The sequence below is a fragment of the Cebus imitator genome, unplaced genomic scaffold, assembly GCF_001604975.1.
Source record: "Cebus imitator isolate Cc_AM_T3 unplaced genomic scaffold, Cebus_imitator-1.0 Scaffold26, whole genome shotgun sequence".
NCBI classification, from domain to species: Eukaryota; Metazoa; Chordata; class Mammalia; order Primates; family Cebidae; genus Cebus; species Cebus imitator.
This window is the reverse complement of record NW_016107341.1, coordinates 5654078-5678786: the sequence shown is the minus strand read 5'-3', so window position 1 is coordinate 5678786 and position 24709 is coordinate 5654078.

The window sequence follows — 24709 nt, the reverse complement described above, 5'->3', positions numbered from 1 at the left end:
CTATTGATTAGACCATCCCATTCACTGAAGGTATTTTATGCTATGGCCTTAATAAATTACTCTGAGGGCTGGGAGCAGTGGCTCATGCCTGTAATCCCAGCGCTTTGGGAGGCTGAGGCAGGTGGATCACGATGTCAAGAGATCGAAACCATCCTGGTCAACATGGTGAAACCCCGACTCTACTAAAAATACAACATATTAGCTGGGCATGGTGGCACGTGCCTGTAATCCCAGCTACTCAGGATATCCCTCTCCTGCTGAGGCAGGAGAATTGCCTGAACCCAGGAGGCAGAGGTTGTGGTGAGCCGAGATCACGCCATTGCACTCCACCCTGGGTAACAAGAGCGAAACTCCGTCTCAAAAAAAAAAAAAATTACTTTGAGTCCTTTAAACAGATTAAAAAGTTTCTTGCCTCTTTTTGTACATGTTACTCTGTCCAAATTGCAAATTTCACTATTGTCCACCCAAAGAATACTAAGTTTTCATCCTGATTTAAGCCTTTAATCTCAGGATCTCACAATAAATACAATCACTGTTTCCTATATGCCTAATCTTCTGCTTGAGCATAATTTTCATACCCTTACTATACTGTAATTACATATTTTTTAAAATTCAGCCACTTCTCTCACTAGAAAGGAGTTTATTTAAATCAGGGTAAGTATATTTTATGTTTGGATGAATTCTCCATCACAGTACTTCACATGTAGTTACCTAGTCACAATTTTTATTGAAATAAATTATACATATAATAAAAACTTTAATGTAATATGTTTCTTTTAAGGAAAGATTTTCTTTGTAAAACTATCCTTCTGAGCTTTATGATTACTGATAATGTCTGTTGCAAGATTAAGGAAAATGTATTTAAATGCAAATGAACTTATATTGTCATACCTTAAGCATGATAGTTAATTTCTTGCTTCTGAAATCATTCCCTCTACCTGCCTATTTAAATCACAATACACAGATGTATACCTGTACCAAATAGTGCCAAAAGACTACTTTTATGCTGCAACATGATTATATGTCCCCAAAACCTGGGCATTTATAGTATTTATAGTATAGTATCCAGTATTTTCAAGCCAAGCCATACTGGAACCTGAAGCTAAAGGAAAATTAGTAACACTGATGCTCCCTTTATTTAAATTTTTAAGATTTTGTCATGGCATTAATTTTGACTTTTAAAAATATTATCGAGGTTTTTTTGGACCCCCTTAAATTTTGTTCCCAAGTGGAATGATTCATTAGGACTTGGGTGAATGGTCACGCTAATCCTTGATTGGGTACTCATCTTACTAACTTATCATTAGTTTGGGGTGCTTTTTTTTTGACAGAGTCTCACTCTGTCCTCCAGTCTGAAGTGCAATTGTGCAATCATAGCTCACTGTATTCTCAAACTTCAGCCTCCTGAGTGGCTGAGACCACACGTGCATGCCACCATGCCCAATTGCATCTTAAATACCGTTTTCCCTATATATTTTGTGTAACATTGAAGGTTTGCTAGTTTAAAGTCAAGTGTTTATGTTTTAATTTTGCATGTCCAACCATAAAGTTTGTAATTTAAAAAATTTTCCTTGCTATAAACTGCTATATTCCAATAAGGCACAAAGTAAATTAGACATTTACTGACAAAGTGGACAGTATAGATTCATGCTGACATCTCATATTTCACTTGATTTTTGTGTACTCTCCCTATTCATATGAAAGCCTTTAGCAAAGCCACCAAGGCATCTTAATATCTTTGTCAGTTTTGATTATGAAATAAATGTTTATAAGGTGTGCTTTGGAAAGCATGGCATCTTGGGGGGAAATGGTTGCTTATGTGCACAAAGTATTTGGATTTGCCGCTTGTATCTCTGAGGGACTTCCTATCAAGAACATTTTTATTTCTCTGATGTACAGTTTGAGAATATATGCAGTAGAAAAGCATTATAGAAAACTTATATTTCATTTATTTCTGGTATGAGTCTGAATTGTTGACTTACCAAGATTCAGTAATATTTACTGAGTTTTTAATGCTTTGACTAGAAGTTATCTGCGGGGGAAGGAAAGCTCAAGTGATTATATGCCCCTGTCTGAGAGAATATTCATACTTATCAAATTGCCTTGTGCTGTTTTCTCTGCTTAGAATTCCTGCCAAAGATTGTACTGGCATTAAAGGCAATTATTTCTCAGTCTTAGAATCCTATAGGGTTTCCAGCACCACATTACAAAGAGAAATCCAAACCTCCTACCAGCACTGTGCATATTGGAATTATTTCACAGTGCAGACTGGGCTGTGTTATAGTCTGCAGGATTCCTGGCTCTTTGGCAAGAGGAGAGTTTCCGGTATTTTCAAGAGTAATTAGTACAAGGGAAAAACCTTTATCTCTATCTCTACTCTTTAAGGTCTTTTTCAAAATTCCTTTACAAATATTGTCTCAGAAATGTAGTTTTAAAAAAGTATGTGTCGCTAAAACTATTCCCGTAAGACTTCAAAGTGAAGTAACGTCACTGATAAAGCAAATATTTTACTTGCCTGTTTATAATATACTCTATGTTTTGTATTCATATAATCAGAGCTTCAAAAGTGAAGAATTTCTTAGAAATCATCCAGCTAAGTATCCTAATTTTGTAGAAGAGGAAACTAAAGCATTAAAAAACTGAAGACTTCCTCCATGGCTCCTATTTACTTATTGACAGAACCTGGAACAAAGATTGGAACTTAGATCTCCTGTCTATAAATGCAAAGTGCATTGATTGAATTTCCAAAACCGTTGAGTGGAAATGTCATTACAACTTCACCAAAGATAGAATGCTTACAAAGAGGGTATTTTAATTTCGAAAGGCTTCTTTGCCTGCCTATAGGACAACCAATAAAAATGATAAGTGCTATGGACAGTTTTTATACCCCCAAAATTCAAATGTTGAAACTCTAATCTCCACTATAATGATATTTTGATGCAAGACCTTTGGAAAGTAATTAGAGTCAGATTAGGGCATAAAAGTAGATCTTCCATGATAGGATTAGTATCTTCTTATGAAGATGAAGGGACCAGAGTTTTTTCTCTCCACTATGTGAGAATGCAGTGAGGAGGTAGTCATCTGTGAACAAAGAGGAAGGCTGTCACCAAGACCCCAACCGTGTTGGTACTCTGATCTTAGACTTCTGGCCTCCGGAACTGTGAGAGATAGATGCTTGTTCTCTAAACCATTCTGTCGATGGCATTCTGTTTTAGCAGCCCAAACTGACTAAAACAGGGGAGGAATATGTTTATTGGAAAAATTACAAGTGTGCAGGACCTCTTACATAAAGAGCTTTAGCTTTACTCCATGTGAAATAAGGAGAATGAGGAGTTTAAGTCTAGGAGGGAATATGGCTCTGACTCACTCATACAAGGTTACACCACCTTCATGGGGTAGAGATACTTCTGTCACTGCTGCCATCACATTTCTGCTTCCTATCTCCTCTAGGTAATTCTTCACTATGATACATATGCCCCTATGCACTCACATGTGCGTGAATCAGCAGCACCCAGGCATGTGTGCAAACACGCATACATACATAGACACCATTCATGTCCTTCACGAATCATATTTTTCAGAGACAGTACCATCAAAATATATATTTAGAATTAAGAAAGAAAATAAATCCCAAAAAAACAAAAACAATAAACATTTATCTCATTCTGCAAGGAAGTAGTTGTGCTAAAAAAAAAACAAAAAACCAATGTTAAGAAATAATCAATATTTCAATTAGTTTTAGGTTTGAGATTAATAGAGACATCACAGTTTTCTTCAAGGATAATAGGTGAGAAATTGCTTTACATTTGTGTAACATAAAGAATAATTCTAGGGTTTTTTTTTTCCTAAACAAATTGATTTCTTCTAAAGTTTAATTCCTGTATTCATCTAGACATAACAATTGCTGGTAATTTAAAAATTACAACTTGGAGCTTCAAAAAATTTTTGTTTGTAGATTCTAAATTGCCTGGAAATGTTTTACAGCAAGAGCTGATGTTTAATTGAGTGTGAGATGTACTGTGGTGGGGTTAAAAGTTTCTGACAGCTAACTGGATGGAATATGCTGCCTGTAAGATAATCCAGGACTCATTTCCATAAAATCACTTGACATATATGGTTATGGAACTTAGATAAAGGATATGTGATAATGATAATAGCGAATTCATTAACATAGAATGGTAACTGAAACCAAAAGAGTAGTCAAGATAGTGAACAGAGAATAGGCAGAGTTAGAAGAAAAAGGATGCAAAAGACTTTGTCCTGAATATCACAAATGCTTAAGGTACAAGAGTAGGAGACCAATGGGCCAAGAAAAAAAAAAAAAAAGAATGGAATGTAGAAAATGGTAGTTTTACAATAAAGAGAAAGCCCTTTAAGAAAGAATCAGGTCAATGGTATCAAGTGCTGAAGAGATATTAAACAAGATGTAGACTGAAAGTCTCCCATAGAATTGAAAGAAAGGCAATCTTGTGAAGCCTTTTGAGAGTAGTCTGGGTAGAGTGGAAGGAAGGCAATACGGATGGCAGAGGACTGAGTGCATGAAAGGTGTTCATATTGGACAGGAAGTGTTTAGACTTCTAATAAGAGAATATGACAGACCAGTGGCTGGAAAGGGAAGGGTTTCATCAGGGGTAGTTAAAATTTAGGTTTTGGGAATTATTGCATGCTTTTCTTTCTAATATGGAAGAAGTTTTTGTTTGTTGAAACACTGATAGACAATAGCCAGAGAATGGGTGGAAACTGAGAGTCTTAGAAATAAAAGAATATCTATGTAATAGTCTCTGGGGAAAACAGATTCAGGACACAGGTCTTAGATAAAGGAGTGAAGGCTTCTCACACTGAGGAGTTAAGGAGGGGTACAGAGGCATATCACTTTGCAAGATTGTTGTCGGATGTTAGCAGGCCTCCTCTGATGATTTTTAACTCTACGAATGAAGAGATATGGCTCTTTGCTTAGAATGAGGTGAGGAATTAGTGAATTGAAAAGTCTGAGCTCTACGTATATCCTCAAATGTTTTTCCGTCGTCTAAATATTCATTTTTCCCAAAAACATCGTTTATTTTGAACAGCCTTTTTTCCCTTTATTCTTTCTGCCAATGGTATTTTAATTCTTCTGATTTTCCAGCTTTTTTACACTCTTTTCTCTCACTTTGAGTCTACTCTCCCTCCTCACTGCCCACCTCATCCAGAAAGATCCCAGTCTCAAGGACTCTTCTTTCCCTCTGCCTTGCAGTCACAGTTCATTTCCTTTGTTTTAACATTACATCCATAATCAATAAAAATTCCTGTGTCATTGAAAAGCTTTCTTCTTGGTGTTAGCAGATCCCCTTCGTTTCCCATCATCCCCTGCATTGTGGGCAGACTGCTAAAACACTGCATCAACTTGTCATTTCCTTTGCTAAAACTTTCATTGTTTCCCCTGCGCTGATAGGATAAAATCCAATTTCTTTTTGTGAAATACAAAACTCTTTATTATTGGCCTCAGACTACTTGTAACAATTTATGTCCAACTAATGCCAAGCAGATTGGTGATTTCAACAAAAAATTTATTCTTTCTATCCAAATCTCATTTGTATATTTGCATTTCACTGTTTTGTCATATTTTTTCTCAGTTTGGAAATTAGCCTCAGTACTGACCAATTATATAAAAATCTGGCCTTTCAAGTACTTATATGCTGAGAACTCTGCCTAGACTGTCTTCTATCCATCTCCTTCCTCCAACACTTAAGTCATATTATTTGTGCTATTTATCATTGATTTGATTATATGTTAAAGGTTAAGAGCCAGAGCTCAGAAGTGAATTTCCTAAATTTAAAATGACTCAAGCCTGGTGTAGTGGCTGACACCTGTAATTGCAGCACTTTCGAAGGCCAGGGCAAAAGGATTGCTTGAGGTTAGGAGTTGGATACTACTGCACTTCCAGCCTGGCTGACAAAGCAAGACCCTATCTCTAAAAAATAAATATATAAAAGTAAATTCCATTTTCTTCTCAAATAAAATGTGATGATTTTCTGTAGCCTCACGGAGCCCAATATCCAGGCAAAGATACAGAGTCAGGGTATGTTGGAATAGCTATCTGTTCACGGAGGACTCTCAATCTTCCTACAGTTTTCCTGCTTCCCAGGGTGATACTTATTTTCTCATGTGGGATTGCAGAAACACACAGGCCCCATAGGTACCAAGGTGCCTCCCGACTACTCTAGACAGGCTTATCAGATCCTTCACCCTTCTACCACCTCTACCAACATGATTAGTTTTGGTGTCCACACCCAGATCTCATCTTGAATTGTGATCCCCATAATCCCCATATGTCAAGGGAGAGACCAGATGGAGGTAATTGTATCATCAGTGCGGTTTCCCCCATGCTGTTCTCTCCTATCTTTGATGGTTTTATAAAGGGCTCTTCCCCGCTTCGCTCGGCACTTCTCCTTCCTGCCACCTTGTGCAGAAGGTGCCTTGCTTCCTCATCACTTTCCACCCTGATAGAAAGTTTCCTAAGGCCTCCTCAGCCATGCTGATGGTGAGTCAATCAAACCTCTTTCCTTTATAAATTACCCAGTTTGGGGCAGTTCTTTATAGCAATATAAAAACAGACTAACACACCTACTCTTGTAGATCCATGTGCCACCTGCAGCAGTGGCTCAGTGGCTATATGTACCAGCAGGCCTTAACCTATAAGTACAGTCTGAACTCCACTCAAAGATTTTCACACCTGACACTGTGGTGAACACCCATCAGTACTGTGACTCCACTGAATACTCAGGGTGTCCTATCCCCACCTCTAGGACCATATCAGGCTTGCAACAGGCAGAGATAAATGTGACCATGGGGGCTGGGCACAGTGATTCACGCCTATAATTCCAGCACTTTGGGAGGCAGAGGCGGGCAGATCACGAGGTCGGGAGATTGAGACCATCCTGGCTAACATGGTAAAACCCCACCTCTACTAAAAATACAAAAAATTAGCTGGGCATGGTGGCACACACCACTGGTAGTAGTCCCAGCTACTCAGGAGGCTGAGGCAGGAGAATTGCTTGAACCTAGGAGGCAGAGGTTGCAGGGAGCCGAGGTCACGCCACTGCACTCCAGCCTGGGTGACATAGCAAGACTTCGTTTCAAAAAAAAAAAAAAAAGTGACTGTGGGGATGCTCAAAGGATGGTTGACAGGGAACAGCTGAGTTCACTAGAGTGAGCCAATGAATCTATGGGTCTATGTTGTCCTCAGCCTGTGCATGCCCATGTGTATACTATAGAGCTATATAGTACAGGATTCTCCTTCAGGCATGTAATCAACTTTCATTCCACCTGAGCAAAAGCAGCAGCAGAAACAGTGGTAGCAGGACCACATCTGGTGGCAGCAGCAGCAACAGCAACAGGGACAGCAATGGCAGCAAAAGGCAGCTTCTCCCCCACCCCATTCCTGGTCCCAGAGTCAGGGAATTGTGACACAGATGTGGCCTTGCCTTTTCCTTCCTCTGTATTCCCAGTCCCCTTTTCAGGCCAGCACCAGGAGTGATTGGGGAACTTCCCTCAGGTTTTGTTTTTAATTGGTTTTTAGTATTTTTGTTAATGTAAGGCCTTGAGTTACAGGGTTTTGTATATTATTTACATAGAGACCCCAGAGATGATACACATAGCTTCTCTGCACAAAATATCTGTGGAAATAAAAATAACAGGTATTCAGAAATTACCCATAACAACATGTAATGTAAAAATTCATGACATTTAATAAATTCATCAGTATTTATTAAATAGTTATTATATCCCAGTTATAGTGTTAAATGTACAGAAAGCACATACCTTAATTATACTAAAAAACACACACATGTGCCAATATAAATATACATGCAATACATATATAAGCTCAATATGTCTAAAAGTGAAATTATGTTATTCCTTTACTCACTAAATCTGCTTTTCCTTGATTTGCATTCATCTCCCCAGTGACCCCAAACAGGAAATTGGAATCTCAGTCATCCCTGACTTTTCTCTCTTTCATCCCTTGCCTTCCCCATGCTTCTTCCTAACCATGTGTCCATTCAAATAATCATCAAGGGCTGTCAAATCTAGCTCTGAGCTATCTGGGGAATATCATCCTCTCTTTATTCTCATTGTTTCTCTCCTCCCGTCCACTTAGACTCTGTAGCTTTTAACTTCTCTTCTTGCCTATGTTGTGAGCTCCACCTACTCCATCTTTCACACCACTTCCAAATTTATTGTTTAGACTCATAAAAGACACTTAATACATATTTGTAAAAGAAATGAAAGACCTGAATAAAGCTAATTAATTACAGCACCCAAAATACCTCTAGTCCATTTGGTTATTTGATGAAAATTAGAAAAAGCTCCCCTCCTTCAAGTAGAAGTAAATAAATACAAATGAACGTATTTTTAAATGAAATATATGAATTTAGAATATTATTGCACAACATAATGTCTTGCGGCTGGGGAGTTTCCAGAGCCCCTTGGTCTACATGTGCACAGATTTGCCCCATCACAATGCCCCACCCCTGTAGGAAGCACAGATGCTGACAGCCACAAGCACACTGCATCCTACTCCCAACTCTGGGACCATTTCACACTTGCAACAGGCAGAGGTAAAAGCTACCGTGGGATGCTCAGAGCATAGTCAACGGGCAACAGCTGAGTTCACTAGAGTGAGCCAGTGAATCTGTGGCTCCAAGTCCTCCTGAGCCTGTGCGTGGCCATATATTTGCTATGGAGCTATATAGGGCAGGATTCTCCTTTAGTGACTCATTTGTGAGGGCTAAAACTATCCACCCTGACTCTTAAGTTCTCACACAGGTAGTATATGCCTAAGGTATGAATTCACTCTGTTACAATCATCCACAGAGTGATGATGCCCTTGTGCAAGGCACAATCTAAACATGCAAAGACAAGGATTTTCTGTTATTCTTTAGTTTCTCCCCATCTAACATCAGAATATAATCCAAACAACTTATGGCATTTAACTCACTTGGAAGTTCGGTCCCTACATACAGCCATAGCCTCATCTGCCACCATTTCTACATACAAAAACAGTTCCATTCATGAGGAACTATTTTCAGATCACCAAAGAATGCTATGAAATAGTATAGTGAGATGGTAGCATAATGATTAAGTCCCAACTCCATCACGTACTAGCTGTGTGACCTTGAACATGTAACCTAAGCTTCTTTTGCCTTAATTTTATGTTATCTCATTATGATATTATGCTTGTTTAATCTGTTCATATGTCCTCCAGTTACAATACACATTGCCTCCTTTTATTTTTAAAAAATTCCTACATATGCATCAAGTAGGCTTATTGAATGAATGCTAATAATATAACATGAAAAATAAGGAGTCATGCAGCAATTTTTCCTAAAATACAGTGTTTGTTCAAAGGATGAGGGTGATCAGAGAAGGCTTTAGGAAATAGTTGCCAGGCAGGCTGGGCCTGAAAGGAGGGTCTTTCTTTTCTCCTCACTGTCAAAGGTCACAGGAAAAGAGCTTTTCAGTTAGAAAACAAACAAACAAACAAAAAAACAGTGAAACAGAAAGCTATGAGGCTTATAAAATGAAAGAGATTATTTTCACTAAATCATAAGCTATGAGAAAAAGGATAGATAAATTAATTTAGAAATATTCTTTAAATCCAGATCTGTGGGTTCTAGTCTATTTATTAAGGCTAACACGGTTGGCCTTAATCTTACAGGTAGTAACAGTTCTTATGTGTTTCTTAAATAGACGGTAGATAGCACCAGAGTTGTACTTCAGGAAAATTTATCTGGTAGTGATGAGTAAGATAAATTGTCCAAAAGAGAGGGGCTTTTTTTACATACAATATGCTCCTACTCCAAAATTTTTCATCAGGAATCCTGTGACTCAGGTAGTATCACCACTCTCATCTACAAACACATGCACACACACCACAAATTAGTTACCAATCCTTGGCATTTATTCTTATGAACAAACTACATCAGGCAGTACCTTGCTAATGTTAATTATGTTAGAATTTAATGAATTAATATATGAATGTTTTTCCATAATGACTGGCATGTAACAATTGCTCAGTAATATTTATTACTGTTAACATTTGTTATCTTTTTTTTCAATTGTTCTACTCTCAAAAATAAAACTATCCTGTTCCCTACTTCTACTACCATGGTATTGATTTTGGTTCTTGTCACTTTTCAGAGGGACTGGTGCACCAGCCGGCCTAATAATTCTTCTAAGCCTCATCTTGACCTTTCAGCCTATCCTCCACACAAGAGGCCAAGCCCAAGAACTTGGTGTCCTTCTTCATTTCTCTTTTTCTTGCCCACTCTACATCCTATACACATAAAATTTCTTCTGGTTCTACTTCCAAAATATATCTGGAATCATGCTATCTCTCACCAGTTGAGCCACAATCACCATGATCTGTACTATGGACTTCTTCTTCTAGGATTATTACTGTGATGTGCTGCTAATAGAACTCCCTGCTTTAACCTTTCACCCTCAAAGTCGATTCTCAAACAATAGCCAGAAGGACTATTTAAATCATAAGTGAGATAATATTATTACTTTACACAGCACAGAAGACCCCTTTGCATTCATAGGGAAAGTTAGAGTTCCTAAAATAGCCAACAACATCCTGCAACACTCTAACCACCACCACCCCAACGATACAAAAACAACTTACCACTCACCTCCTCCTCTTCTCTCCACCATGCTGACACTCTCTAGTCACACAAGCCTCCTTGCTGCTTCTGCACAGAACAGGCCTTCTCTCCACTGCAAGGCAGTTCTCTTTGCCTGAAGTGATCCCCCCACATATTGTGACACATCTCCTTTACCTGTACAAGATCTACTTTGAACACTTAACATTTCAACCTGCCCCGACTCTATAGCTACTGATCACCTTCACTCTTTTCTCTGTATCACCTTTTATTGTAGTGGAATGCTTTAAAAATCATTATATTTAACACTTTACCTATTATTCTAGAATGTAAGTCTCACGAGAATGAGGATTTTGTTTTACTGTTCAATGATATACCACATATTTAAAGCATTCCCTAAATGTAATGGATCTGGGATTAGGTTTTGGATTAATAAATGTTTGTTGAATTAATAAATTAACGTAGGCTTACTCTGTGAAATAACTTTACAATGATATTTAAAAGGAAGTCTGTGGGAGGTATTGAATTCCCATGACAGAAAAATTCAACCTGGCCAGGTTATTCAAATTGGACAGTTTTGGGAGATACTAACATTGAAAAGATAATTGGGTTCAATGACTGTGAAGTCTTCCCACTTGTCAGTTTTGTGATCCTTGAAATTTAATCAAAGAGCATTGATGTTGTGAAGATGGGAAAAGCATTCACAGAATAAAATAATTAAACAAATGAGCATTTAATCAATATAAGCATTAAATTAAATGATAATTTCAGGTAGTTTTAATTGCTATTAAAACAGAAAAACAGGTGAGATGATGGAAAGCAAACCAACAGTAATGAAGCTAACTAGATAGTGTGGTGAGAAAATAATACTTATGCTAAATCCTGAATGTGGAGAAGAGGTCACCAGAGTAAATACTGAGGAAGAGCCACAGGAGAGAAGGACAGCAGGTACACAAAGGTCCTGAGAGTGGCATGGCCTATTTGGGGTACAAAGAGAACACTTGTGGCAAGAGTGAGGAACATGGCGAGGGGTTGAGGGAGAGCAAGGCTGGGGCTGTGGAGGTCACTGGAGGTGTCTCATTACTTTTGGATCATTACTTTGTTGCATCTATGAAAAAAAACCTAAAAACATTTTATTTAGACAACTATATATGTTTAATAACACACTTGTAGCCACTATGAAGCTTAGGTATAATTAATATTTTCTTCTTAGACTTTTATTTTTGATATGTTTTTTTTAACTGCTGAAATAAAATGGATTCACTCAACTTTGAATATTTTTTTCTTCAGCTAAATTTACCTTTCTGGGGCTAAAATGTTCTCCTTTATTTGATATTTTCTGCCTAAATGTAGTAAGAGAGCCAATCCTTTACTGCATATAACTACTTTTCTGAGGTTTCAAAAGAAGACATTATTCTCTTATACTCTGAAGATTTATTTGTAAAACTTCTACAAGGAAGGAAGGGAAACCACAGAAAATTTTGAAGCAGGAGATGAAAAGTAAACACAGTAGCTTGTTGAAATATGGTTAGCAAATGAAGAGGCAGACTGTAGAAAAAGAACTAAGAATTCTCTTCAGACCTGGAAATTTGTTGGAGTTAAGAACCCATGAACTGATAAGGTCAGGGTGGGAATATTTCAATGAAAGTAAAATAAATAGATTCATGGAGAAAAGGAAAATTATGAATCTATACAATCACTGAATAATCAAAAATATACATGCCTTTTATTTTTTGTTTTTTTAAAATATAATTCAAAATTAATTTAAAAACAATTTTAAAATTGAGCTTTAGCTCTCAATATTATGAAATTATACAAGATGATCACAGTATTTAAAGATTATTTTGTTCATGATCCTTTATTTTCTAGAAACATTAGCTTAGGTCATAAAACACTTCTTTTTATTAAAAAGGACAAGAGAAATGAGACTTTTTTTCAAAGTAACTGTCTAGCTATTTTATATCTGTAGCTTGGTTCTTCAAAAAATAAAACTGACAGTTTAGTTTTTGTTAAAAAATCTATGTGTGGTAGATTTTGAGTCTATATTTTTAATGAAAATATTTCAGAACAGATCTTTAAAAATAAAATAGACATACTATATATGTCTAGAAATATATCTCAACAAGTCATATATTTGTCTAAGATATATTCATATAAATTAGGATACAGCAAGACAAACCATTTATATCTATATAATAAACCTGGATAATTTATGTATTAATCTCTATTTTGAACAGTTTAAATGCATTTCTTCACATTAAAAGTAATTTTTTAAGTCCCAGTATCATTTTCTCATTTGTCCTTAAATATCATTCTTTCATTTGTTCTTAAATTACCCAGCCTACTAAAAATATTGAAACTTATGTTTGGCCCATATATGCTGAAAATTTTAGCAGTAGTTACCCTTAGGGCTTGGGAAAGGAAGAGGGAGATTTAAAGGTGGAGAGAGTCGGAGGAAGAGAAACTCTCATATTTTAGCCTTTATATTTTAGATTGATTGAATTTATTACTACTATTTATTAAGTATGTATTAAAATGTTATATTTTTAAGGACAAGTAAAAATCTTGCTATAAAGAACTAAGAAACAGAATCTGCCTACAGATGTTTATTGCAGCTTTATTTATAATTGCCCAAACTTAGAAGCATCCTAGATGGCCTTCGGTAGGTGAGTGGATAAACTGTAATACGTCCAGATCATGGGAAGAAATGAGCTATCAAGCCATGAAGAAACATGGAGGAAAGTTAAGGGCACATTATTAAGTGAAATAAGACATCTAGAAAGGCAACATACTGTACGACTGCAACTGTATGACATTCTTGAAAGGGCAAAACGTTCCAGACAGTGCGGACAGTAGTTGACAGGGCTTGTGGGAAAGGAGGTATGAAATAAGAAGAACAGAGATTTAAAGCAGTGAAAATCTGTATGATACCATAATGATGGATACATGTCATTATACGTTTGTCCAAACCCACAGAATGTACACAACAGTGAACCTTAATGTAAACTCTGGGGTTTGGGTGATGTGATGTGTTAATGCAGCTCCATTGATGGTAACTAATGTACCAGTCCGGTGAAAGGTGTTGAAAATGCAAAAGGCTATGCATGACTTGGGGCAGGGGTATATGAGAAATCCCTATACCTCTCAATTTTGCTGTGAACTTAAAACTGCTCCAAAAAATTAAAACTTACAAAAACAGAAACAAAGAATACCTTTAAAAGGAGCTCATAGGATATTTGAAAAATTATTTAATGTTTGAATATAACTTTTTAAAATGTTAACATAAAGACTTAAAAACACTCTCATGTGGAGAAAAATCAGAATTTAATGTCTTTTAGAATAATTTCTACAAAGCATTTTTCTCAACCTACACAATGATTAAATCCCCAAAGAAAAGAGACCTGTTTACTAGGGCTAATTCTTTTTGAAATGTGTGGAAGAACATTATAAGGACTTCATGGTGATTTTGTGAAAATAAGATAAGAATAATCAAATTAAATGCAAGATTTTCCAATAAAACACACAGTGAGTCTGGCCTCTGTACAGAAAATAAGTATCTCAGTCATCTACAACTTGAAAGCCGTTTTTTAAAAAACATAGAATTAGACCCTGACATACAACCAGGACTGATAAGATAAACTGTAGACACAGTGGTTTTTTGCTGATACAGGTAATGTTTTTGAATTCTTGAAATTCATGTCTGAATTAGAATGCCTCATGTGTGTTTAACCTATTAATTTTTAAAAGGTTTATTAATATCCAATACTTACCCTCTGTTATGATTCTAATACTGAATAATCATTCTGAATGGACTTATAAGTCTTTTAACAATTGAAAAATTTCTATTTTATATTTAGTTTTTCCCCACTAAAAAATGAAACAGTGTAAATTATTTAAGTTATAATAAGTATTATGGCTGCCCATATTTTGCATTCTTTGACTTTAAGTAAATGTGGATTAGTATCTATTTTCCAGCTTTTGCCCAATTCCATCCCTGTAATCATAAGGCAATATTTATACTTAAGACAATTCTTACCTTTGGAGTTTTGTGGGATGGTAACATGTGGGCAAATAGGATTAGAAGACTTGGTAGCGAGCAGTAAAACTCACAAAGCTTTCCCTTTAATCAATATTAGCTCTCCTGCTCTTTTTCTGCATTACTAGTGGTATCCTAAAAGTTCGAGTTTGATTAGAAACCCTTAGATCAATATGTATGCAAATATTCAAATCTATGGTTTCTCTGTCATTGAAGGCAGAGTAAAGGTTATCTTAAAAATTTCCCCAAATATGAGATGTATTTCTTTGAAAATTGTGTGTGAGAGTGTGAGTGTGTGGAGGAAGGGTGTGTTAAGGCATCATTCTAATGAGTAAAAAGAAAAACTAAATTTATTTATTGAATTGGGTTAAAAAATGTATATTCTCTGTAAGTGCCACCCAGAAAAGTAAAAACTTGAAAATTTCCAAATATTATTTTTCTGATTCACTCAAAATTTATTTATTTTTATTTTTAAATTATTATGGATACATAATAGGTTCATATATTAATGCAATACATGTGATTTTTTGATATGGGTGTACAAAGTATAATGATCAAATAAGAGTAGTTGGGAGTATCCATCATCTCAAGCATTTATCATTCCTTGTGTTAGGAAAATTCTAATCCACCCCTTTAGTTATTTTGAAATATATAATAAATTATTGTTAAGTATGGTCACCCAAGTATCCTTAAGAGTATTTTTCCAAACCAAGCAGGGAGGGTAAATTTACATGGCTATCATGATGATATAAAGATATGAAACTATGAAACCACATAAACTTGATAGGAATCATTTCATAAGGGCATATGGTCATTTTTTAACCAATTAGAATTGAGAAATAAATGAGGTTACTCAAATGGTCAGGGTCTATGTATTTTGTATTTGTGAACATTTACTTATTCATTTCACAAATATGTGTGAGATGAAAATACAATGAAGAAGAATGTTGAGGTTCTGATGCCTGGGAGCTTTGACTCTAGAACTGTAACATACAGCTAGGCTAAATAACATCATTTTGATCATATTACTGTTTACATTCAGGTGGTTTATCTCCAAGACTCTGTGGCAACACTGTTTAGTAAAGGAACATTTCTTTGGATTTTTTTTTTTAAAGGAAGACATTATGGGGAAATCCTGAGTAGAAGCCTATTCTGCCTCCACTTGGGTTCATCTTCAAGAAGATACCCTCATATCATTAAAAGGGCAGAAAACTTAACTTCCTGAGCACCTTTCACAATAAACTCTTCTCTAGCTATCAATAGAAGGAGAAGAAGGGACCCAGAATACTAGCAAATCTCTCACTCTGTGATTCCCTAGTTTTATGGGGGCCCATTTTAGTTTGTATTAAAATATCCTAACAGAGAAGTTAGGATGGGATATAATTTTCATTTTTAAGACTCCAAATTATATTAAATTTCTATTCAAAAATTTATTGCTGAACCACTGCCTGGGAGTCAGAGTATTTGTTCCAAATTATTGATTTGGTGAAAGAGAACCACAAAGATGAGCAACTCATTGATTTCATGAAAATACCTTTGGTTTTAGTATTTCATATTTTTTTCACATTGTTAGAGAACAGGGACTTGGGACATATGTATGTTTTTTCCATCTAGCTTTCTATAAGATGCAAGACTTTCCTAATACACATGCTCTGCTTTCTACTTACAAACTTTTTCTTTGCAAAGTATCTTTTCAATATCAACTAAATGAGATTAGAAACAAGTTATGAAATTCATTGGGAACTTCATACTGAATAGATGAGTCTGCTTTCTCATACCAATAATGTTGATGCCCAACTCAGTAGAAACAGATAAATAGGGTAAGTGTCCAGTCATTTATTTTTCAATAGCTATTTGTATTTCAGGCCTTTACTCTGGCTCTTTCATAGCAGCTTTCATATCAACATTGCTGAAATTCTTAACTAAAAATCCAGAAAGCCCCTGGGAGAATGAAGGTTAAGAAAAATGATTTAAGGGAAACTACATCTTTCTCTTGAAAGTGATTGTACTTCTTAAGAGTTTTATTTAACTATCTCAAAAGCTTGGCTATTTGAAGGGTTTTTTTTCAAGGCATAAATATAAGATTTACTTCATACAGTTTATTTATTTTCATTTACTGTTTACCTATCATTTTCTAAGTGCCCGAAATATATCCACCTGTCAAGGCTTGCTGTTTTCTGGACATAGATATGTACAGAGAAATCAAATAGTAAGTATATTGCACCTACAAGAAATTGGCTCTTCATTAGCTAAATGTAAATATGTAGTTGGTAACCTCCCAAAAAGGAGAAGAGATATGTAAACTGTTTTGCTATATATTTCAGTGTATCTTCTAATTAGATGTAATTAGTCAAAAGGCCAAGAAGTCTCAGACATGTCTCCAACATGAATGAATAAAACATTTTGAGTACCTTTATGAATTGAATGCATGTGTAGTAAAAATAGGCAGTTAGAACTTATTTTAAAATCACTAGTCATATTTGAAGTAAACTTTAAAATAGTAATATTGTCATTATACAACATATTACCTAATAGATGTTACAACACTTTTCTTTTGGAAAAGGTTGCAGAAAATATCAGCCAAAGGAAATAAGAAAATAGCTAACATTATATGTTTACACTGGACAGGTTAGTATTCCTGTCCCAGAGAAACAAGGCATGTTTGAAGTTCTTCAAGCAGATCAGCAGGCCCGATATTTTAAGAAGGCTGGGTTTTGGCTTGGGGCTCTTTCTCTCTCTTGAGACACAGAGCTTCCTGAAATTTACAAGGGGTGGTATTCTCCCTACTCAGGAAAATGAGACGTATATATATATATACATAAAATCCTTGACAGGCTTTGTGGAACTCAGATTATCTGGTTTAGAAAAAATATGCAATCAGAATCAGATGCACATAATGCTTTCTAATGCACATACTCTGTTTGTACAACTAAAGACAATGTTAATTTCAATGTTAAAATCAGGTTATTTGCTAAATATTTATTGTTTTATATTAATGAAGAAATATTTTTAAAAATTTGAAAAACACTTTACATTTAAAAATTCATCAACTATTTTGGAAAGCAATTTGCAAGTGAGTGTCAGTAACTTGAATGAGCTTGTCTGCTTTCAGAAATGTGTTTTAGAAAAATAATCTTAAATGCAGATTCGTGTACAAGAATCACAACAATAATACATTATATATCAGAAAGTATGTATTTAGTATTTCCTGTATGCTAAGTTCTTTCTTCTCTATGTGTTTTAGCCACTTAATCTTAATAGCAATTGCCATAGAGATACTATTACCTACTATTTTAAGAAAAAAATCTGACGCTTACAGGTGTTAATAACTAGCCCCACATTTCAAATGCTAATTATCAAAGTGCAGCTCTACCTGCCCTTTTGCTCTTACAGTACACTTTTCAGAGCATGGTTTATATTTAAAAAATCAGAAACAGCAGAAATGTCCAATATTAATGGGAAGTTTAGGCACCACATAACTGTAGCTGTAAGATGGACTACTTTTTAAAAAAGATAAAATATATTTAATCAAGTATTTTAATCCTATGAAAGTTCTTAGGACATAAAATTAAGCACGTTAAAACACACTCAAAAATCTATGTGCACTATGAACATAGTTTTGTGTGAGACTGACAAAGTTCATCAAATATTAGTAAAAGTTGCTTTTGGATTTTGCTTCATCTTTTCCTGTACATCAACTTTTCTATAAAAACATGCAATGCTCTTCTAATAATAAATATAAACCTTTTAACTATTTTTATAATTGTTACTGACTTCAAAATTCTTTAACCATCAACAAGAGCCGCTTAAATTTGAAACTGAGAGCAGAACTAAGTGCAATATCTCTGATAAGAAAGCTGAATGTGCTCCCTAGTGGCCACTGTGTTGTTAAAGTTCTCTGTTGCATCTACTCCCTGTGAGGGATTTCTGTTTACTTTCATCTGCTCTGTGATGGTGGTGGGAAAGAACTGGGCATCACAAGACTGGAAAAACTGGCCATGTTTTCTAACTAGGAAATAAATTGTTTGGAGCACTTTATTTGTCCCTCTCCTTGGGAAAAATTTAAAATTCGAACAATCCATTTATACATAAATATTTGGTAACATTTGAAATTGTACTAACTTCACTATTTTGTCTGCTTACATTGTAACACATCTTTGTTTTGAGGATGACTTAGCTTTTTTGCTACACAAACTAAATTTAGTGCGTTTTAAAGTACCTTATTTCTGAAGCCAATCTATATTTGAGGCTAAAACATTGTCAATGAAATGATGAAAAGAGCTGTCAAGTGTTGCTATATAAAAATACATGTAGGCTGGTCATGGTGATTCACACCGTTAATCTCAGAACTTTTGGGAGGCTGAGGCTGGAGGATGGCTTGAGGCCAGGAGTTCTAGACCAGCCTGGGCAACAGAGTGAGGCTGTGTCTCTATAAAAAATAAAATTAAATTAAAATATTAGCTGGGCATGTCACCTGTAGTCTTAGCTACTCAGGATGCTGTGGCAGGAAGATTACTGTTGCATCAATCTTCTGTTCCAGGCTACAGTGAGCTATGAGCGCACCACTGCACTCCACCCTGGGTGACAGAGTAAGATCCTGTCTTTAAAAACAAAAATATCTAAATGGTGAATAAATGCATATGCATATTACAGAAAACCACAATACCTTAAAAGCATTTATAACATTATTATTATAAATATAATTACTTGAACACAAGAAGGGACACACAGATCTACTCCTGGTTGGGAAGATTCATATTATAAAGATTTTATCCCCAAATTAAAATCAAAAGATAATATATGTCAAATAAAAATCAAATAGGAGGCAAGGCTTAGGTTTAGGTTGGAGGCTTTAAAGTCTGGCTTGAAGTCTTAGCTTTAATGCCCACTTACTATGTAACTCTGGAAATATTACTTAACAGTTATGAGTCACAATATTCTTGTTTCTATAATATTGATAATAACAATATAATGTTTACTTTGGAAAATTATGAGATTTAAATGAATGCCAGGAATACTTGGCACAAAGAAGAAACTCAGTAATCAGTAGAAAAATAATTATTAATTTTAATTTATTTGCATTTAGAATTCAAATAATGCTAATTTGTTTTCTTGTAAATTAATAGAAGTTATCTGGAATAATAAGTACTTAGAATAGGTAAGATATTCTTTAAGAATAATGAATATGGAGGAAGCTTGTCCTTCCCAATAAATGTATGTACATAAAGAATCAGTGAATGCATCTTCAAATCTATGAACTAGAGTAATATTTTGCTGATAAAAATTTAGGTGGAAATGTATAATATAGTTGTACCTTAGCAGAGAGTTAGGTTCTAAAGCCAATGTGTACATCTAAATTTACTTATAATGAACTTTATCTTTAAAAATCTCTCAGGCATATGTTATGTTGGAAACAGCAGCCTTGATTAAATTAGTTAATTTCTATAAAAGGACAGTGTTTTTATAAAACATAAATTCTTCAACTACTAGACCAAACTTAGTGTTGGAAGAACTCACTAAAAATGGTATGGAGTGGTCTTATGAACTGAGACCACCAGAGGAAACAAAGAGAATGGAAAGGCATTTCTTGTCTACTCTGAGTCAGATACATTTTGCTAATTGAGCAGAAATGCCTGAATTGTTTCCATAGTTTCCTAACTTTTGTTCTTCCAAATTATGTATGTTTCACTTTCAAAAGTTAAATGCCTGTATAGTGGAGGGGGATCTTTGAAAAAAATTGCAGAACCATATTATAATATGCTGTTTTAAAAATACTGGCAGTGAAGACGAAGGGCATATAGTCTTGGGAGTTCTAGGACCCTACACACCACCAGCTCCTTCCCATACTACTATAGTTGATGCTGTCTGGAAAGTGCCACCTCCTGGCAGGAGGCCAACTAGTGCAAAAATAGAGCATTAACACCAAAGCTAAAAACCCTCACAGAGTCCATTGCACCCCCCTCCCTGCCACCTTGACCAGAACTGGCACGGGTATCTAATGCTGAGGGACCCATAAATGGTTTGCATCACAGGACTCTGTACAGACAGCCCCTAGTACCAGCCCAGAGCTGGGTAGATTCCCTGGGTGGCTAGACCCAGAAGACAGATAACAATCACTGCAGTTCAGCTCACAGGAAGCCACATCCATAGTAAAAGGGGAGAGTACTACATCAATGGAACACCCTGTGGGACAAAAGAATCTGAACAACAGCCCTTAGCCCTAGACGTTCCCTCTGACAGAGGCTACCCAAATGAGAAGAAACCAGAAAACCAACCCTGGTAATATGACAAAACAAGGCCTTCACCCCCTAAAAATCACATTAGTTTACCACCAGTGGATCCAAACCAAGAAGAAATCCTGATTTACCTGAAGTAGGTTAGTTATTGAGCTCATCAGGAAGGGACCAGATAAAGGTGAAGCCAATGCAAGGAAATCCAAAAAATAATACAAGAAGCGAAGGGAGAAATATTCAGGGAAATAGATAGCTTAAAGAAAAAAACAGAGATTCAGAAAACTTTGGACACTTTTAGAAATGCAAAATGCTATGGAAAGTCTCAGCAATAGAACGGAACAAGTAGTAAGAAAGAAATTCAGAGCTTGAAGACAAAGTCTTCAAATTAACCCAATCCAACAAAGACAAAGAATAAAGAATAAGGAAATATGAACAAAGCCTCCAAGAAGTCTGGGATTATGTTAAACGACCAAACCTAAGAATAATTGGTGTTCCTGAGGAAGAAGAGAATTCTAAAATCTTGGAAAATATATTTGGGGGAATAATAAAGGAAAACTTCCCAGCCTTGCTAGAGACCTAGACATCCACAAATAAGCACAAAGAACACCTGGGAAATTCATCACAAAATGTTATTCACCTAGGCACATTGTCATCAGGTTATCCAAAGTTAAAATGAAGGAAAGAATCTTAATAGCTGTGAGACAGTAGCACCAGGTAACCTATAAAGGAAAACCTATCAGATTAGCAGCAGATTTCTCAGCAGAAACTCAATAATCTGGAAGGAATTGAGGCCCTATCTTTAGCCTCCTCAAACAAAACAAGTGTAAGCCAAGAATTTTGTATCCAGTGAAACCAAGCATAATATACAAAGGAAAGATACAGTCTTTTTCAGACAAACAAATACTGAAATAATTTGCCATTACCAAGCCACTACTACAAGAACTGCTAAAAGGAGCTCCAAATCTTGAAACAAATCCTGGAAACACAACAAAATGGAACCTCTTTAAAGCATAAATCACACAGGACTTATAAAACAAAAATACAAGTTAAAAAGCAAAAACAAAAAAGCCAAAGTGCACGGGCAAAAAAGAACAGAATGAATGCAATGGTACATCACATTTCAATACTAACATTAAATGTAAGTGGCCTAAATGCTTACTTAAAAGATGTAGAACTGCAGAATGGATAACAACTCACCAACCATCTGCTGCTTTCAGGAGACTCACCTATCACGTAAGTTGTCACATAAACTTAAAGTAAAGGGGTAGAAAAAGACATTTCATCCAAATGGATACCAAAAGTGAGTTGGGGTTGCTATTCTTGTATCAGACAAAAACTTCAAAGCAATAGCAGTTAAAGGAGACAAAGAGGGACATTATATAGTGATAATATTTTCCTTGTCCAACAGAAAAATATCACAATCCTAAACATATATGTGCCTAACACTGGAGTTGCAAATTTATAAAACAATTACTAATAGACTTAAGAAATGAGATAGACACCAACACAAAAATAGTGGGGGACTTCAATACTCCAGTGACAGCAGTAGACAGATCATTAACACAGAAAGTCAACAAAGAAACAATGGATTTTAACTATACTTGGAAACAAAGGGACTTAACAGATATATCCAGCACATTTCATACAACAACCACAGAATACACATTCTATTCAACAGCATATGGAACTTTCTCCAAGTCGGACCATATGATAGGCCATAAAATAAGCCTCAATAAATTTAAGAAAATTGAAATTATATCAAGCACTCTCTCAGACCACGGTGGAATAAAACTGGAAATCAACTCCAAAAGGAACCTTCAAAACCATGTAAATACATGGAAATTAAATAATCTGCTCCTGAATGAGCACTGAGTCAAAAATGAAATCAAAATGGAAATTTAAATATTCTTTGAACTGAACAGCAATAATGACACAACCTATCAAAACCTCTGAGTTACAGCAAAGGTAGTGCTAAGAGGAAAGTTCATAGCCCTAAATGTCCACACAAAAAGACTGAAAGAGCACAAACTGACATTCTAAGGTCACGCCTCCAGGAACTAGAGAAACAATAGTAAACCAAACCCAAACCCACCAGAAGAAAGGAAATAACCAAGATCAAATCAGAATTAACTGAAATTAAACAAAAACTACAAAAGATAAGTGAAACAAAAATCTGGTTCTTTGAAAAAATAAAGAAAATTGGTATACCATTATCAAGATTAGCCAAGAAAAGAAGAGAGAAAATCCAAATAACCTCACTAAGAAACAAAACAGAAGCTATTACAACTGACACCACTGAAATACAAAAGATCATTCAAGGCTACTGTGAACACCTTTATGCACATAAACTAGAAAACCTAGAAGAGGTGAATAAATTCCTGGAAAAATACAACCCTCCTAGCTAGCTTAAATCAGGAAGAATTAGATACCCTTAAAAGACCAATAACAAGTAGCAAGATTGAAATGGTAATTAAAAAACTACCAACAAAAAAATATCCAGGTCCAGACGGATTCACAGCAGAATTCTACCAGACATTCAAAGAAGAATTGGCCCAAATCCTTTTGACACTATTTCACAAGACAGAGAAAGAAGGAACCCTCCCTAATTCATTCTATGAAGCCAGCATCACCCCAATATGAAAACCAGGAAAGCACATAATCAAAAAAAGAAAACTGCAGACCAATATCCTTGGTCTGAACATAGATGCTAAAATCCTTAACAAAATACTAGCTAACTGAATTCAACAACATATCAAAAAGATAATTCACCATGATCAAGTGGGTTTCATACTAGGGATGCAGGGATGGTTTAATAAATGTGATATACCACTTAAACAGATTTAAAAACAAAAATCACATGGTCATCTCAATAGATGCATAAAAAGCATTTGACAAAATCCAGCATTGCTTTATGATTGAAACTCTCAGCAAAATTGGCATACAAGAGATATATTTTAATGTAATCAAGCCATCTATGACAAACCCACAGCCAACATAATACTGAATGGGAAAGGTTGAAAGCATTTCCTCTGAGAACTGGAACAAGACAAGGATGCCCACTGTCACCACTCCTCTTCAACATAGTACTGGAAGTCCTAGTCAGAGCAATCAGACAAGAGAATGAAATAAAGGGCATCCAAATCAGTAAAGAGAAAATCAAACTGTCAGTGTTTGCTGACAATATGATTGTTTACCTTGAAAACTCTAAGAACTTCTCCAGAAAGTTCCTAGAACTAATAGAAGAAATCATCAAGGTTTCCAGATACAGGATTAATGCACACAAATCAGTAGCTCTTCTATACATCAAAAGCAACCAAGCAGAGAATCAAATCAAGAACTCTACCCCTTTTTAAATAGCTGCATAAAAATATAAAATACTTAGGAACATACCTAACCAAGGAGTTGAAAGACCTCTACAAGGAAAATTACAAAACACTGCTGAAAGAAATCACAGATGATATGAACAAGTGGAAACACATCCCATGCTCGTGGATGGTAAAATCAATATTGTGAAAATGACCATACTTCCAAAAGCAATGTACAAATTCAATGCAATCCCCATCAGAATACCACCATCATTCTTCACAGAATTAGAAAAAAAAATTCTAAAATTCATATAGAACCAAAAAATATCCCTCATAGCCAATGCAAGACTAAGCAAAATGAACTAATCTGGAGGCATCACACTGCCTGATTTCAAACTATGCAAGTTTTTTTACTATAGTCACCAAAACAGCATGGTACCGGTATAAAAGTAGGCACATAGACCAATGGAACAGAATAGAGAACATAGAAAT